Source organism: Nycticebus coucang, chromosome 20, assembly GCF_027406575.1.
Source record: "Nycticebus coucang isolate mNycCou1 chromosome 20, mNycCou1.pri, whole genome shotgun sequence".
NCBI classification, from domain to species: domain Eukaryota; kingdom Metazoa; phylum Chordata; class Mammalia; order Primates; family Lorisidae; genus Nycticebus; species Nycticebus coucang.
The window spans coordinates 21,058,276-21,076,901 of NC_069799.1; the positions used below are offsets into that span (position 1 = coordinate 21,058,276).

Below are 18,626 nucleotides of genomic sequence, written 5' to 3' on the forward strand. Positions count from 1 at the left end.
GAGTGTGGTGGGATGGGGCTTCTAGTCCTGCAAGTTTCATTGCTGTAGTGTGATCAGCAGAACATCTTTTGTACTAGTCTTTTCTTTCAGTTGTTTTTCTCAGGCCTATCTTTCCAGTTTTTGAGCTGGTCTTGGTTACCAGGATAAAAGGATGTACATTTTCTGTAGGGGTTGACTGGCATAAGGGAAGAGAAAACTTGTGAATAAGGGATAACACTCCTGAATTTGTTGTACTTAGTTTTGTACTTTAAGATTAAATTCTGCTGGCTTGCTGCCTATAGCTCAGCAACTAGGGTGCTGGGTACATAATCGGGACTGGTGGGTTCAAACCTGTCCCAGGCCTGCCAAACAACAATGACAACTACAACAACAACAACAACAAAAAATAGCCAGGCATTGTGGTGGGTGCCTGTAGTCCAAGCTACTTGGAAGGCTGAGGCAAAAGAATCACTTAACCAAAGAGTTGAAGGTGGCTGTGAGCTGTGATGCCAGGCACTCTACCCAGGGCAACAGCTTGAGATTGTCTCAAAAAACAAAAAGAAGTTTAAATTCTGCTTGCCCTGACATTTGCATTGAGAATGCCTGAAAGGGTTTCTTTTCTTTTCTTTCTTTCTTTTTTTTTTTTTTTTTGAGAAAGAGTCTCACTATGTCATTCTCCGTAGAGTGCTAGGGTGTCACAGTTAACAGCAACCTCCAACCCTTGGACTTAAGAGATTCTCCCGCTTCAGCCTCCCAAGTAGCTGGGATTGCAGGCACCTGCCACAGCCCAGCTATTTTTCTGTTGCAGTTTTCATCACTCTTTAGCTGGTTCAAACCCACCTGCCTCTGTGTATGTGGCAGGAGCCCTAGCCACTGAGCTATGGGCACAGACCCCACCAGCTAGTTTTCAAATGGCATTATCTTCTGGTATGGTGGGAGTGGTTTTTTAGATCTGTTGTCTTTTGGGGGGTTGTTTCTTGTACAAAAGAAACACTAAGTATTTATTTTTTGATTATCTGGGTGAGTTGCCTGTTTCCAGCTTATGGCAGAGGGAACTTGGGTGAGACTTTTTTGCATAAATGTGTCATGTCATGAAGTTGTTTAATGACCTGCCGTGTTAGACTTCTGGGTAGCATGATCTGCCCACGGATGTTGAATTAACTATTCTTTTATTATGGAATTTTTCTGTTTTTTTTTTTATTTATTTTCTTATAGGTGGGATTGAAATCAGATAGCTGTAGTGGTGGCATTAAGGGGTCGTTACTGTCAGTCCTGCAGCTTGCTTTGCTGCAGTGTCACCCTCTGGGTTTCTGTTTGCAGGATTGTCTTTTCTGGTGTTCAGGGCAGTGCATGACTGCCACCTTGTGAGAAAGCAAGACAGTTTCTAATAATTGCATAACTTCCGAACTGTTTTTGTTATTTATTTATTTATTTATTTTTGAGACAGAGTCTCACAATGTTGCCCTCAGAAGAGTGCCATGGCATCACAGCTCACAGCAACCTCTAACTCTTGGGCTTAAGCGATTCTCTTGCTTCAGCCTCCCAAGCAGCCGAGACTACAGATGCCCGCCACAACACCAGACTATTCTGAACTGTTTTTATTTTTATTTATTTGTTTATTTTTTGAGACAGAGTCTCATTTTGTTGCCCTCGGTAGAGTGCTGTGGTGTCACAGCTGACAGCAACCTCCAGCTCTTGGGCTTAGGCGATTCTCTTGCCTCAGCCTCCCGAGTAGCTGGGACCACAGGGGCCTGCCACAATGCCTGACTATTTTTTGATGCAATTGTCACTGCTTTTTTTTTTTGCTTTTAGCTGGCCAGGGCCAGGTTTTACCCTGCCAAACTCGGTATATGGGGCCGGTGCTCTACCCACTGAGCCACTGGCGCCACCCCGAAAGTGTTTTTAATATATGTAGTTTTTCTGGTGCTAGTCATCTCCTTTTTTTATATGGCATTTTGAGTCTGAAGAATTAAACAAAATTTGGCCGGGTGCGGTGGCTCATGCCTGTATGTAACCTTAGCATTCTGGAAGGCTGAGGTTGGTGGGTTGCTTGCGCTCACAAGTTTGAGACCAGCCTGAACAACAGTGGGACCCCTTCTCTACTAAAAATAGAAAAACTGAGGCAAGAGGATCATTTGAGCCCAAGAGTTGGAGGTTGCTGAGAGATATGATGCCACGGCACTCTACCCAGGGTGACAGCTTGAGACTCTATCTCAAAAAAAATAAAAGAAAGAAAATTTTGGGTCATATAAATGTTTAGTGTTTTTCTTTTTGACAGTTATAATGTCCTGGTTAGAGCAATTAGTTCAACTTTTGGGCTGAAGTCCCTGGTAGAAGGGCTTTGCTTTCTGCCGGCCTTTCTGCAGTCACTACTGTATAACTTGCCCTTTGCATACGTTTTTCAATATAACTGCTTCTGTCTATATAGATAGTCCAGTCTTCCTCTTCAGAAGGGTTATCTTATGTGTCTCCTTGGCTAGAAAAGACTTGTTCATGGTGGCGCCTGTGGTTCAGTGATGAGAGCACTGGCCCCATATACTGAGGGTGGCAGGTTCGAACCTGGCCCCGGCCAAACTGCAACAAAAAATAGCTGGGCATTGTGGTGGGCACCTGTAGTCCCAGCTACTCAGGAGGCTGAGGCAAGACAATCACCTAAGCCCAAGAGCTGGAGGTTGTGTGAGCCATGAGTACACCACGGTACTCTACCGAGGGTGACAAAGTAAGACCATGTCTCTTAAAAAAAAAAAAAAGAAAAGAAAAGAAAAGACTTCTTCAGTTAAGTCTAGACACTAATGTTCTTTTGGTTCATGAGTAAGTTTAGGAAGTAGAGTGGCTGGGTTCAATCCAGCTATTACTTCTAACCATATTTCAGGTTTAGTAATTAATATAGATTGATATCTTTTGATCCTACCTGCGGTTAACTGTAAGTTAATTTTTTGCAGAAGTAGGAAGAAGACTTGATGAGGGACATGAACCATAGTCAGTTGTCCCAAGGTGAATTTTTCAGTTTCTTTTGAAAGATCACAAGTCACAGCCAGGGTTTGAAGAAAGCCAGGCCATCCAGTAGCTGTAAGTGGAATTGTTTAGACAAATATGCGACTGGTCTGGGAATAGTGCCATTTTTTTTGTATCAGTACACAAAGGCCAAACCCCAGTTCCCCATCTTTCATGCACATATAGAAAGAAGGGTTTTGTTAACTTAGACAGGCCAAGGGCAGAGGCCTTAGAGAGACTTTAACTTTCTACAGGGCTTTGTCTCTCTCTCTCACACACACACACACACACACACACACACACACACACACACACACACACACACACGCAAGCACTGTCTTTTCAAGGCCTGATACAAGTGTTTAAGAATTAAGACATAGGGCTTGCTGCCCATAGCACAGTGGTTATGGCGCTAGCCACATACAATGAGACTGTCAGGTTCAAACCCAGCCTGGGCTAGCTAAACAACAATGACAACTGTAACAAAAATTTTAAAAAAGCCAGGTGTTGTGGTGGATGCCTTTAGTTCCAGCTACTTGGGAGGCTGAGGCAAGAGAATCACTTAAGCCCAAGAGTTTCAGGTTGCTGTGACCTATGATGCCACAGCACTCTACCAAGGGTGACATAGTGAGACTCCATCTCAAAAATAAATAAATAAATAAATAAAAATAAAAAAAATAAACTTAGGTACTATTAAAATGTTAAAGAGTTTAATTTATTGGAACTAATTATAAAAATTAGTAAGTATAAAAACAAATTTTAGATTAGGCATGCTGAGTACTTTTGAAAATGGAAAACTTTTCGGAAATAATAGTCCAGAAGAAACTGCAATTAACCAGAAATCTTTTTACAGCACTCAGCAGGTGGTGATGAAAATCATGATTTCTGGGAAGGAGGAGGTGGGCAGAGGGAGCGTGATTGGTGGGATTACACCTGCAGTGCATCTTACAAGGGTACATGTTAAACTTAGTAAATGTAGAATGTAAATGTCTTAACACAATAACTTAGAAAATGCCGGGAAGGCTATGTCAAGCAGTGTGATGAAAATGTGTCAAACGGTTTATAAACCAGTGTATGGTGCCCCATGATCGCATTAATGTACACAGCTATGATTTAATAATAAAAAAAAATTGAAGAAAAAAACAAAGAAAATCATGATTTCTTTTCTAGTAGTGGTTCTTCATATATTTTGGAAAATGTTGAAGAAACAAGCAATGATGATTGAAATTTCAAATGAAAATGACAAATAATGATGCACTAATCATTTACTTTTCTTCTCTTTCTAAAGAAATCCATTGGTTTATTTTGAAATTGCCCGTCCAAGCCCATTGATTTCGGTTAATGAAGATGAACCAAAGCCTGAATATTAAGTGCCTTATGACCTAGTCTTGCTCCCCTCATCACAAGAGTAGGGATTGTCTCTCTAACATGTCCTTATATAACAAACAAATAGCAATTCATGGATCCTCAGGCATGAGTTGTAGTTTGGAGGTCCCAGGGTAGGTGGGATAGGTGGTGATTGAAGGAAAGGCTCTCACAAGATGCATAAGAAAGCAAACCAGGCATGGTGGGTCAGGCTTGTAATATTAGCACATTGGGAGGCTGAGGCTGGTAGATCGCTTGAGCTCAGGAATTGGAGACCAGCCAGAACAGGAGGGAGATTGGGCTCTAAAAAGAAACAATAATAATAATGATAATCTGGTATAGTCCCAGGTACTTGGGAGGCTGAGGAAAAAGGATCCCGTGAGACCAAGAGATTAAGGTTGCTGTGAGCTGTGACACCACAACGCTCTACTTAGGGTAATAAAGTGAGACTCTGTCTCAACAAAAACCAAAAAACAAAAGTGAAATCAAATCAAATTCTTGCACTGATTGATTGCAGTTATGCATTGATCTTATTTGGACTATCCAAGGAAGCTTTCCTAGTTTTGTAATCAGAAGAGAATTGTCGATTTGTGTTAGATAAGCTTAAATTTTGTTTTCTGCTAAGTTGATGTTGATTGATGTGCAGAAAATTATTCATCAAAAAATTGTAGCTCAGGCATGCTGGGTACTTTTGAAAATGGGAAAGTTTTTGGAAATAAGCCTAAATATTAAGTCCCTTATAACCTAGTCTTGCTCCTCTTATCACAAGAATAGTGATGGACTCTGTAAAATGTCTGCGTATAAAAAAAAAATTGTTTTCCTTTTACCTCTTTATCTGCTGCAGTTACGAAACACAACCATGGGCGGCACACGTGGCTCAGTGGGTAGGGTGCAGGCCCCATATGCCGAGGGTGGCGGGTTCAAACCCAGCCCCGGCCAAACTGCAACAAAAAAATAGCTGGGCATTGTGGCGGGCGCCTGTAGTCCCAGCTGCTCGGGAGACTGAGGCAAGAGAATCGCGTAAGCCCAAGAGTTAGAGGTTGCTGTGAGCCGTGTGACGCCACGGCACTCTTCCTGAGCGTGGTACAGTGAGACTCTGTCTCTACGGAAAAAAAAAAAAAAAAAGGAAATCCAACCACTCTTGGAGAATGGCTTTTTGTTTTCTTTTCTTTTCTTTCTTTCTTTTTTATTTTTTTTGAAGCAGAGTCTCACTTTGTCACCGTTGGTAGAGTGATGTGGCATCACAGCTCACAGCAACCTCAAACTCCTAGGCTTAAGTGATTCTCTTGCTTCAGCCTCCCAAGTAGCTAGGACTACAGGTCCCCACCACAAAGCCCCACTACTTTATGTTGCATTTGTCATTGTTGTTTAGCCGTCCTGGGCCGGGTTTGAAACTGCTAGCCTCAGTGTATGTGGCTGGCGCCGTAACCACTGTGCTGTGGGCGCTGAGCCATAAAGAATATTTTAAATTACAGGCCATTTTTGATCAGAAAGCACTGGCCTCTCTATAAAACCTGAGAAAGCACTGGCCTCTCTGTAAAATGTGGTTTAGAATCAGAAAAGGTTGCCAGCATCCTTATCACATGCTAATAGACCTGGCTCCAAGGTCATTTGAAGCACAATATCTGTTTCTCAGGTTAATTTACAAATTAATGTTTCCCTCCATCTATCCATCTCCCTCTTCCCCCTACCTCAGCAACCATTCACTGCACTTATACTTTCCACACTTCCCCCCACCTTCCAAAAGCCATCTATAAAAGTATCTGACAATCAATAAGACTCTGGATAATCATTCTGGTGGTTCCCCCCATGAGCATGGTATTTGGAAATAAACCTTTCTCTTATTAATCTACCATAACTGTGAGTTGATCTTTTCAGCGAACCAACCTACGGGAAAAGGGCAAGTTTCATCTTCACCCCTATGATTTCTTGTAGTCTGCAGGATCTCAAGCCAGCCTGTTCTCTTGAAAGCTGCAGCATGAAGATTGGAACCTCTACAGTAGCTGGCACTTGGTGAGATGTTTTACTTAGCATTCAGGCTCCCAGTTTTACTCTTTGTGGGATCTGGTTGAGCAGATGATAAATGATCTTTGTTCTTTTCATAGTTAAGATTAATAAGAGAAGCATTTTTGTTGGTGACTAGTCTTGTAAGCTTCTCTGGTATTCGTATATTTTTAGGTAGTTTGTGGTGCATGAATATTAATACTTTTTGATTCCATCTTCTCCCAGAAATAGCTTTTTTTTTTTTCTTTTCCAGTTTTTGGCCGGGGCTGGGTTTGAACCCACCACCTCCAGCATATGGGGCCAGTGCCCTACTCTTTTGAGCCACAGGTGCCAACCTCAGAAATAGCTTTTATTGTTATTGTTATTGCTTCCTTTTGTTTTGTATAAGGTTTCCTTATCATCTTGTTTATCCTCTTTGAGCATGACTTTGTGACTGAGTGGGAATTGTCTCCTCCGTCTCCAACATCTGGAGGGTGTGTTTTGTTAGGAACATGTCACGTGGCCCATTTGGAAAGACTGGGAGTCCGAGAGCAGCATGCTGTATGTACCAAACATATCAAGCTCTGAGGAGTGAGTTTTGTTATTGTCTATTCTAATAGAAGTCTATTTCTGAGAGTGCATTTTTGGTAATCTTAGAAATAGCCTTTTCTATGAAGAGGCATTGGGCCTTATAAAGAGGAATTGGATTAAGTCGCTTTTAGAACAAATATACCTTAGAAAATTCTAACTTTAAATAACCAGAAGATGGATTCTTTAAATTAAAAACAAAAACTCCTTAATTAAAAAAAAATTTTAGAGAGCTCTCATCATCTTAAGCAATTGCCTTATTTATATTGATAAGAAGAACACATTCAAAGAAAAAAAAACACATCAGTGTTGTTTGCTACCCTAAAAAACTCCCTTAAATACAGATGCGCATAAATATGAATTAGACAAAAGGTACTATTTCTCCACCTTTAATCGCCCTCCAACTTATCTTCCTGTCTATCTTCAATTACCTATTCCTGATCCCCCAGAAGATCTTTTACACAAAAGGAGGGCCCAAGCTCCCCGGCTTCACAAGGCAAAACAATTGTGTGACTGGCCCCTGTCTGTATCTCTGTTTTTTACCTTATTTGTGGCCTCATTTACCCGACTTGTGATGTGTTTGTGGTTTGTCTGAGGGAAATAAATAAGAAACACACATGGGAAGCTCACTGTCTTGGAAACTATGATAAAGTGTTTTTCTTCTTTCCTTTTTTTTGAGACAGAGTCTCACTCTGTCACCCTAGGTAGAGTACCGTGGCATCACAGTTCACTGCAACTCTTGGACTTAGGTGATTCTCTTGCCTCAGCCTCCCGAGTAGCTGGGACTACATGAGCTTGCCACAATACCTGGCTATTTTTTGTTACAGTTGTCACTGCTATTTTAGCTGGCCAGGGCCGGTTTCGAACCCGCCACCCTCGGTATACGGGGCTGGCGCTTTACCCACTGAGCCACAGGTGCTTTCCTATGATACAGTATTTTAAGAAAGGGTTTATAGGATACTATGTGCTAACCAGTATGTCTCCAGGAAGATTAAGAACTTTGTGTAAATAGGAATAACTCCAATGCCTTATTATTCATGTGATTGAGGTATCCCTTAAGATAAAATTAGTTTTACACCTGTTATTAAAGTTCAAGCGTCCGAGTATTGTAAAACTGCCACCTCTGTAATATTTTTAAATTTGCTAGATTCAACTGTAAGCTTATGTTCTTGATTTTAAGCCTCTACATTCTATAAGGCCTAAGCACATATTCTCTATACTTAGGCCAGAAGCTGTAGGGCACAGTTTAGTCTACAGGGTCACTTCTTCCCTGCTCCAACTTTGCCCCCTAGCTATTCTAAGAAACTGAATGTTCTGGTTTCCTGCTTTCTGCCTCAAACTCTAGGCCTAGTAAACGAATTCAAGACACAGGTCCTGTCCTTTGTGGCCACAGGAGACTTAGAGGAACAATGAAAAGACATTAGAAAAGATGCCTGTGTTGTGGTTTGTTACCAGAATTTCTTTCTCTAGCAGGTCTTTTGTCTTGGAGATTGCAGAAGTTACCCCATGGGCCACAGATCAGTGATACAATGAGATTTTGTTAGACAGAAAGGCATGCAGAGGGATTTTTGAGTGCCAGAGCTTCTCTCAAGGAAGAGGAGACCCTAGTCAGAGGTCTCCTGAAGGAGTCCTTTATCTAGGCGTAAATATTGACCCTAAGGTAAATTTTAGCCAAAACTTGGTAGATAAAAACACCTTTATAAGCTAAATGAATAGGTTTTTTGGGTTTTTTTTGAGACAGAGTCTCAAGTTGTTGCCCTGGGTAGAATACTGTGGCATCATAGCTCACAGCAACCTCCGACTTGGGCTCAAGCTATCCCCTTGCCTCAGTTTTTCTATTTTTAGTAGAGACGGGGGTCTTACTTTTGCTCAGGCTGCTGTCAAACTCGTGAGCTGAAGAGCTCAAGCAATCCATCTGCCTTGGCCTCCCAGAGTGCTAGGATTACAGGCATTAGTCACTGCATCTGGCCTAAAAGAGTGTTTATTTTTTATTATTATTATTTTTTTGAGACAACGTCTCTCTTTTGTTACACTGGGTAGAGTGTGATGGCGTCACAGCTCACAGCGACCATAAACTCTTGGGCTTAAGTGATTCTTTTGCCTCAGCCTCCCAAGTAGCTAGGACTATAGGCACTTGCCACAATGCCTGGCAAATTTTGGTTGTAGTTGTCATTGTTGTTTGGCAGGCCCAGGCTGGATTCGAACTCTCCAGGTCTGTTGTATGTGGCTTGTGTTCTAGCCTCTGCTCTACAGGCACTGAGCCCCCTAAAAGAGTGTTTTAACAAATAAATGCAGTCCCTTCCCTATTACAAGGTTATTACATTTTAGCATCTTTTTTTTTTTTCCTCTGGGGAAAGGATTGAGATGTGTGTTTCTTACTCAATGTAGAAACTCCCAGGGATATTTTATGCTACTTTATTCGTAACCTTGCTAGAGTCCCAGGGGTTGTGGCCTAGAGAAGGCAACCTGTTTGTGCTCTCTTACCAAAAAACCAAACAGAGATGGGGAGTCCCTGTCTAGCCCTGAGTGAAACAAAACAAAACAAAAACTGTCAATGTTATGTTCCATAAAATATCTCTCACTAGTAAAATGTAATACTTTTGCTGTTTAGATTATTTAAGAAATTGAATCTTTGCCAAAAAAAAAAAAATAATAAGATTATTACCTTTTAAACGTAGTAATTAGGCTTGGTGCCTTTAACTCAGTGGTTAGGGCGTCAGCCACGTATACTGGGGCTGGTGGGTTCGAATCTGGCCCAGTCCTGCTAAAAACAAAAATGACAATTATTACAAAAAATAGTGGGGTGTTGTGGTGGGTGTCTGTAGTCCCAGCTACTTGGGAGGTTGAGGCAAGAGAATTGCTTAAACACTTGAGTTTGAGGTTGCTGTGAGCTGTGACACCATAGCACTCTACTGAGGGTGACATGAAATTCTTTCTCAAAAAAAAAAAAAAAATAAGCCTTCTAATTATCAGTTTAGCCAAGTGAATAATTAATTTCATAGTAAACTGTGATTCTGTTTTGTGAAAAGAGTTCTTTTTTTTTTTTAAGAGTAAGAAAAATTAAGACAGAAAGGAAAATGGCATTGTGTAAGAAAGGATGTTGTGTGGTAAATTTTGTCCTGAAACAGAAGGGTTATTTAAGAAAATGAAAGGCATGGCAGAAAAAAAAAAAAAAAAAAGAAAGGAGGTTTAGGGTTTTGAATGTTTGTAGATTGTGCATTTAAATGAAGCTCCTAAAAGTAAAGTTGCAAAGGAATTTACATGTAATCCATGTTGACTCTGTATTGCCTTTAGAATGTTTTGGCTTATAATCTTTTTTTTAATTAATTAATTTTTATTGTTAAATCATAGCTGTGTACATTAGTGCAATCAAGGGGTACAATGTACGGGTTTCATATAAAATCTGAAATGTTCTCATCAAACTGTTCAACATATTGGCTTATAATCTTGTTTGAACAAATGCTTTAAGCCTTTGCTATTTAACAAATCTTCTAAAATCAAAACTCTAAATTTGGCCTTTTCTTTTGAGACAGAGTCTCACTTTGTGTCTGTAGGTAGAGTGCCATGGCGTCACAGCTCAGAGCAACCTCAAACTCTTGGGCTCAAGCAATTCTTTTGCCTCAGCCTCCCAAGTGGCTGGGACTACAGGCGCCTGCCAAAATGCTTGGCTATTTTTTTTTTTTTTTAAGACAGAATCTCACTTTTTTGCCCTTGGTAGAGTGCTGTGGTCTCACAGCAACCTTCAACTCCTGGGCTTAGGCGATTTTCTTGCTTCATCATCCTGAGTAGCTGGGAATACAGGCCCCTACCACAATGCCAGGCTATTTTTTTGTCGTCGTTGTCACAGTTTGGCCTAGGTCGGGTTTGAACCCACCACCCTTGGTATACAGGGCCAGCGCTCTACCCACTGAGCCACAGGTGCTGACCAGCCATAGGCTCTGCCCACGGTAAATTTTAAGACATCCAATATGCCCTGCTCCAGCCACACACTGGAAGCTGGCTGCTCAATGCAAGGATGAAGCTTCAAGGGACTTGTCTTAATTGGACTTTGAACTCAACTTTGGGAAAGGCGTGGGGGATATCACATGAGGAAAAAGAAAAACTCATATGTGTATTAGCCCACCACCATAGTACTAGTAAGGCTTGAGTAGAGAACCCAAGAGGAGTCACATTCCCTAAAATCTAAGTGCTGAAAAGTAATTAATATTGGCACCTGCAAAAGCAAGCTGATATTGATACCCCAAATTAAAATATACTGAAGTCTCAAAAGGGATAAAACGAGGATTCAAAACAGAGAAGAGACTAGAAGCTAGTCAGCGAATTGAAAACCTATTCAATTGGTCCCCCTGGTTAACTACTCTCCTGTCCACTCTTGCAGAACCCCTCATCCTACTTCTAACACATGTGTGAGAATGAAGAAGAAGTAAAAGTTTGATCAAAGATTTGAAATTCCCCAAGATCAGGAGTAGGGAATGAGATGGTGAGCTGGTGGGCCAGGGCCCAACTCACCCTTTACCTTTCCCCCGGAAATAGGGATGGGAAGGAAGGATGAACAGGGGACACAGGGGATGAGGCCTTGATGAACACACACAAGATAAGGTCTTGCTGATTTCGTGGTACACACACAGGCAGGATAAGGTCAGGCTGACCCCTTTTGATGCTAAAAATGGTTTTGTATCTAGCTATTATTTTACTTAACCAAGTAACTACAAGTGCCGTACATGCCGGTTATGGAGTATGTGCTGGTTGTGGAGTCCTGCGGCTTGCTTGCTGCATCATCCAACCCATGAAAGCTGTGCATTAACCCCGGTCAGAGCTTCTCTCCCCTCATCTCTCTGAGACTTGTGGAGACAGTTAACCGTTCGGTATAAATAAAGGCTCCTTATTGGTATTTTGAAGATTATTTGTCTGGTGGTCTTTTATCACCCCATAACAAGGTTTGTTTAGAGGTGTATGAGAGTATGTGGATGTGGTGTGACTGAGAGTACTCTGAGGGTGGAGTTAGACCTCCCTTCACAGAGCCTAGGGGAGTGTTGGTTTGCTCTTCTGGCTAAGTGGCAGTTATAGTGGTAAATCGAGGTTGCCCAGGTTAAGAAATGTGTGCATGTGAGTGCTTGGAGAATGACTGAGATGAGTAACAATAGGTGGGGTTCACTCTCCCTTCACAGGGTGAAATGACTGTGTGAGTGGCCCTTTCTTCCCTGCTCCAGCTTTGCCCCCTGGCTATTCTGACAGAAACTGGAAGCTCCAGGTTTTCTGCTTCCTGTCTCAGACACAGGTCTAGTCTTTGGCAGCCATGTGGCCATTTGAGAATTAGGGGGGAAATGAAAGACATCAGAAAGGATGCCTGTGTTGTACTTTTGTTATTGGAATTTCTTCACTGAGTCCTTAGTTTTGGGGATTTGAGAATTGAGCCCATGGTCCACAGATCAGTGATAAAATGGGATTTTGTTAAATGAAGGGGCATGCAGAGAGAGTGGAGAGCACCAGAGCTACTGGCAGTGGGGAGGAAGCCCAAGTCAGAGGTCTCCTGCATGGGTGCTTGGTCTAGAGGTAAATATTGGCCCTAAGAGATATTTTGGCCAGGATGTGGTAGATGTAAAAATGCCTTTATGAACTGAAAGGGTGTTCTAGCAAATGATTGAATGCAGCCCCTCACCTTGGACAAGATATTAGGTCTTTGCTGCAGTTTTTGTCTGGGGTGGGGATTAGGGTATATGCCCCCAAGTCAGGGTGGAGCCAACCAAAGTGTTCAGTACTGCTTTGTTCCATGACCTTGCTAGGGTTCAGAGGGTATGGCCTGCAATGTGTTTGTGCCTAGAGATGAAAGTATGAGTTTTGAGCTCACCTAAGCCTGAAAAATGGGGGTTCCCTGTGCAGCCCTGAGTGGGAAAATGTTATAATGTGTGTCACTGTTATAGTTTATAAAATATCTCTCATTTGTTGTTTAAATTGTTGGAGAAACTGATTCTTTGTCAAAGAATAAGACTCTTGCCTTTTACAACTTCTAATTATCAGTTTGGCTGAGTGAATGGTTGACTTCATAGTGAACTGTGATCCTATTGTATGGGAGGTGGGTTTTTGGGAATGAGAGAAATTAGACAGAAAGTAAAATGGCATTGTGTAAGAAAAGAATCTTGTGTGATAAATTTTATCCAGAAACAGAATGTTTGCTTAAGAAAGTGGAAGGCATGGCTTGGCACCCATAGCTCAGTGAGTGGGGCACTAGCTACATACATCAAAGCTGGTGGGTTCGAGATCTACCTGGGCCTGCTAGATACCTGTTTGGAAATTGCAAACTTTTGCTTCTCTAATTTCAGTGTTCTTGCCTAATGAGTTTGTTTCAAATACTCTTTACTCCTTTTCTTATAATACTTAAGAGGCTCTGAAGACTTCTCCCCTACCTATATATCATAGTTTTCTTTCTATTCTCTCCATCTAATCTTCTTGTGTTCCCCCCAAAATTCTAACTGTAAATTTATGTTCTACAAAAAATATATATATATATATATGTATATGTATATATACACATATATATTATGTACTATGATATTGCAAAAGTTTTCCTTGTGCCAATTTAAAATGGGAAAATGTGGATACCCAAGATTGCCATTGTGGATAAGCCTGCATTGAATTTTAGCCAAGAAAGGAAATATGTACTGTTTAGGTTCCATCTGAAAGCTCCATCAGTTCTATGTAGAATAAGACGAAGTACATGGGGCCAGGAGTGGTGGCTCACACCTGTAATCTTAGCACTCTGGGAGGCCAAGGCAGGTGAAATGCCTGGGAACATGAGTTTGAGTCCAGCCTGAGCAAGAGTGAGACCCATCTCTAAGTAATTGCCGGGTGTTATGGTAGGTGCCTATACTCCCAGCTACTGGGGAGGCTGAGATAAGAGGATTGGTTGAGCCCAAGAATGTGTCGTTGTTGTAAGGTATGACACCACAGCACTCTACACAGGGAGACAAAGTGAGAACTAGTCTCAAAAAAAAAAAAAGGTGCAGTACATACACTTCTATAGAAGATGGCATTAAAGGCCTAAAGTATGTCATAGTTCTGACAGACAAAATAATTAGAAAAGGCATGCTTTCTAGTATGTGGAAAGACTATTTAAAGACCCCCTTACAGGTTACACAACATGATAAATATCTGTACCTTGAGCTTTGCATAAAACTTTTTCTTTAAACTTACTTCCTTCTTTTTTTTTTTTTTTTTTGAGACAGATTCTTACTTTGTCGCACTTGGTAGACTGCTGTGGCATCATACCTCACAGCAACTTCCAAATCTTGGGCTCAGCCTCCCAAGAAGCTGAGAGTACAGGTGCCCACCACAAGGCCCAGCTAGTTTTAGAGATGATGGTCTCTCTTTGGTTCAGGCTCATCTCGAACTTGTGAGCTCAAGTGATACACCTGCCTTGGCCTCCCTGAGAGCTAGGATTACAGGCGTGAGCCACTGTGCCTAGTATTTTGAACTAGTTTTTATCAGATTCTGATTTACTTCTTTTGTCCAGTACTATCACAGCAGTGAGATTGTGTCTGCAATTGTGAATCAGCACCTGCTACTAATTCGTCCAAGTACATTTGATGTTAATTTTATTCACTCAGTTATGGTTTTCTTTGACACATATTCCATTTTAGAGTTCAGTAGATTTTCTCTATTATAAACAAGTATTTGGGAGAGATTTCCAAATGATGTGCATGAACCAAAACATTTTTTGTGAAGGTCTCCTTTCTTCTCAGATTCTCTTTTTATAAGTTAAGACTCTCACCCATATTTACTGCGTCAATAATTAACTGGGACAAATTCAGCCCACTACAATTTACTGTATGTTTGACAAAATATTGTCATGTGACAGATCACCATTGAGCTTGTTAGAAATTCAGAAATTTAAGATTCCCCACGTATCTTCTGAATCAAAATCTGCATTTGGACAAGATCTCCAGTTTTTTGTTGTACACATTAAAATGTTAGAGGTACAATTTAACTCACAATGACATTTTTATAGGAGAAATATACACAATGTATACTATTTGATGGAAATAAGCCACAACAATCTGCATGCTCGCATTGGTGGCCTTATTTTTGTATTGTGTCACACAAAAATGAGTAGCATCTACACTGGTTCTGTGGATGTCATGCCATCCTATTTCCACAGTGTTGGAGAACACATGAGACAATTCATCTCTCCTATACACATCTTATTACATAATCCCAGTCACTCATATAAATCAGAAACAGCTCTCTTCGCTCTCTCACTTAACTGAAAGTGAAATTACATCTCCTCATGGCTTCTTGGTAAATACATTTGATTTTTTTTTTTTTCAGGAAATATTGATATTTGAAGATGTGTCTGTAGAATTCTCTATGGATGAGTGGGCCTTCCTGGACCCTGCTCAGCAGAATTTATGTTGGAATGTCATGCTAGAGAACTACAGAAAACTGGTTATCCTTGATGAGGATAACTCAAATACACAATTCTTAGTCTATACTAAGCATTTTACATTCTTTCTTTGCAGAAGGTCTTTATGGAGTTTCTTCTTTGATTACATGAGTTTATGTGTGTATATAGGCATAAGAAAAAGTTAAGGATTTCTCAGTATAAGGAAGAAAATATTATAGATGTTCTATCTTGATGTTAACCTTATGCTTTCTTTAGCTGATGTATGTTTTTCACAAGATTAATTGTAATTTGAGACAGTTAGTGGCATAGAATTATTTCCTATAACTTTAAGTCAAATTTCTAGCACCAAATTTTCTTTCCTTCTTTTTTTTTTTTTTTTGATGTAGATAACACTGGTCAGAGGTCCCAAGTTGAAAGTGGAAACCATAGAGAGAGTCTCACTATATTGCCCTCAGTAGGGTGCCATGGTGTCACAGCTCACAGCAAACTCAAAATCTTGGGCTGAAGTGATCCTCTTGCCTCAGCCTGCCAAGAGGCTAGGGCTACAGGCACCCACCACAATGCATAGCTGTTTTTGTTGTTGTTGTTGTTGTTGTAGTTGTAATTGTTTGGCATTCCCAGGCTGCATTTGAACACATTAGCCTTGCTGTATGTGGCCTGCACCCTAGCCCTTGAGGTACAGGCGCTGAGCCTCTAGCACAGCAGTTCTAAACCTGTGGGTCGTGACTCCTTTTGAACAATGAAAATACATTGCAGCATTAGGAAGGTTGAGAACCACTTTTCTAGCAACAAACTTTATTTCAGTAGTACTGGGTAGTTGAACTAAGAATCTTTAATGTTTAAATACTTTTTAAGTGTTCTAAAGTTAGTGTAAGGAACTTCTGTTTATAGATTATTCCTTCAGGATTTCCTAAAATGTTCTGTTCTCTACTTTAGCAAGATACTAGATTGTTAATTAGAGAATCCCAACAAGAGTCACGTTTCTTTTTCTAATAAAACTGGTCTTGGTATATCTAAGCCATCACTCATCACCTCTCTGAAGAAAAGCAAAGAACCCTAGAAAGCGAGGACACAACAGACAGTAGTCAAGCACCCAGGTAGGTTGGACTGAATGATGTAGATAACACTGGTCAGAGGTCCCAAGTTGAAAGTGGAAACCAGACAGCACAATGTGATTAGGAAAGCTTATCTCCAATAGAAATGATGTCTGAGAAGCGTAGTTTTCATTGGCAACTCAGTTTTTATTTTTTTTTTTTAGTTTTATTCTTATTTGCTCCTTGAAACAGAATCTTACTCTGTTGCCTCAGACTGTAGTGCCATGGCATCAACCTAGCACAGAACAACCTCAGCCTTCTGGGTTCAAGTCATTCTTCTGACTCAGGCTCCTACGTAGGCAGCGGTACAGCCACAATTACTGGCTAATTGTTTTCCAGTTGTTTTTAGTAGAGATAGGGTCTTGCTCTTCTCAGGCTGGTCCTGAGCTCCTGAGCTCAAGAAATTTTCCTGCCTTGGCCCCTTCGAGGTGCTAGGTTTACAGATGTGTGCCACCGTACCTGGCCATCTTCTTTATGTATTTTTGAATGTCTTTACTTTTCAGTGATATTCCTTTCAGGTAGCAGTAAGAACTAACATCCCATAGCTTATAACCACTGAAGTGTCTGACTGCTCTTCCTTTGCTTTTTTTTTTTTGAGACAGAGCCTCAAGCTTTCACCCTGGGTAGAGCACTGTGACATCACAGCTCACAGCAATCTCCAACTCCTGGGCTTAAACAATCCTCTTGTCTCAGCCTCCCAAGTATCTATGACTACAGGCGTCCGCCTCAATGCTCGGCTACTTTTTGGTTGTATTTGTCATTGTTGTTTCGCAGGCCTGGGCTGGATTCGAACTCGCCAGCTCTGGTTTATGTGGCTGGCACCTTAGCTACATGAGCTACAGATGCTGAGCCTCTTCCTTTGCTTTTAAGGTCATAAAAATATTTGTGTGTTTTTGAGAATGCCTGTGAAATTTTCATTTGAATTCTCTTTAGGCCCAGTGTGGTTGCACATACCTGTAATAATACTAATAGTCTGTGATGGCTTGGTGCCCATAGCACAGTGGTTACAGCACCACCCACATACAACAAGGGTGGTGTGTTTGAACCTGGCCTGGGATACCTAATAGTCTGTGAGGCCAATGTAGGAGGATTCCTTTAGCTCAGGCAGACAAGATCAGCCTGAATAAGAGTGAAACCCTTTCTCTACTAAAAATAGAAAAATTAGTGGGCATGGTGGCTCTCACCTATAATTTTAGCATTTTGAGAGGCTAAAATGGGTGGATGGCTTGAGCTCAGTAGTTTGAGACCAGCCTGAACAAGTGCAAGACCTCATCTCTACTAAAAATAGAAAAAGTTAGCTGGGCATTTTGACAAACACTTGTAATCCCAGCTACTTGTGATCCGAGGCAAGAGGAGTGCTCAAGCCTAGGAGTTTGAACATGTTTGAGCTGTGATGCTACTGTTGCAGGAAGACAAGGCCCAACAGAGAGAAAGAGCACCCAAACACCACATTTATAAGAGGAAGGGCTTTATTTACTAGCCAGGAGGTTATGGCATAGAAGAATTCCAAATGGCCATGTTCCCTGACTGGCTTAGTCTTTCCCTTTTTATTGACAGTCATAAAGTTCCACCCCACAGGTACCTTTCTCATTGGCCAGTTTGAATTAAGTGGGAGATGCTATTCTAGCCCATACAGACTACAGGATTTCACATAATTTGGAAATTTTCAAGTTTCAGGAAGTTAAGTTTACAAATGTCCAAGAGCTGAGTCACCATAGAGAGGACCCTGCAGGTGTATCCATGTGGTCTCCTTGAGAAGACCTGTTCTCCTAGACCTCACCCTTCTTGGCTATCCTCTCTCATTCCCCCCTTTGAGACTCCAATATATTTCAATTTAGGGGTCTCAATATCAGCTTGTTTCTCTAGGTGCTGATATTAATTACTTTGTAGCACTGATGTTTTAGGGACTGTGACTCTTGTTGGGTTCTCTACTCAGTCCTTATATTACCATGGTGGTGGGCTAATATACATAGGAGTTCTTACTTTTCCGTGTGAAATTCCCCCTCCCTTTTCCCAAAGTCCAAAGTCCAATTAAGACAAGTCCCTCGAGGAGTTTCCTCAGGCTTCAGCTGTGTGTTGGCTGGCCACCTCCCAGTGTGTGGCTGGAACAGGGCATGTTGACTGTTTTAAAAGTTATCTTTACTTTCCAAGGGGCAGTGAAGTCCTACTCAGCCACCTGTGATTACTCCAGGTGAGGATTTCCTTCTACCTTCACTGCCTTG

General features: G+C 41.2%; 1 long non-coding RNA gene across 1 annotated transcript in view; it reads left to right on the forward strand.

Moving 5' to 3' along the window:
- The window catches only part of LOC128572888 (uncharacterized), a 59,485-nt gene that overhangs the window by 2,969 nt on the left and 37,890 nt on the right, over positions 1 to 18,626 (forward strand). Inside the window, exon 2 of the long non-coding RNA XR_008376268.1 lies at positions 6,274 to 6,351. This is a non-coding gene — a long non-coding RNA (uncharacterized LOC128572888). The remainder of the gene's footprint in view (positions 1 to 6,273; positions 6,352 to 18,626) is intronic.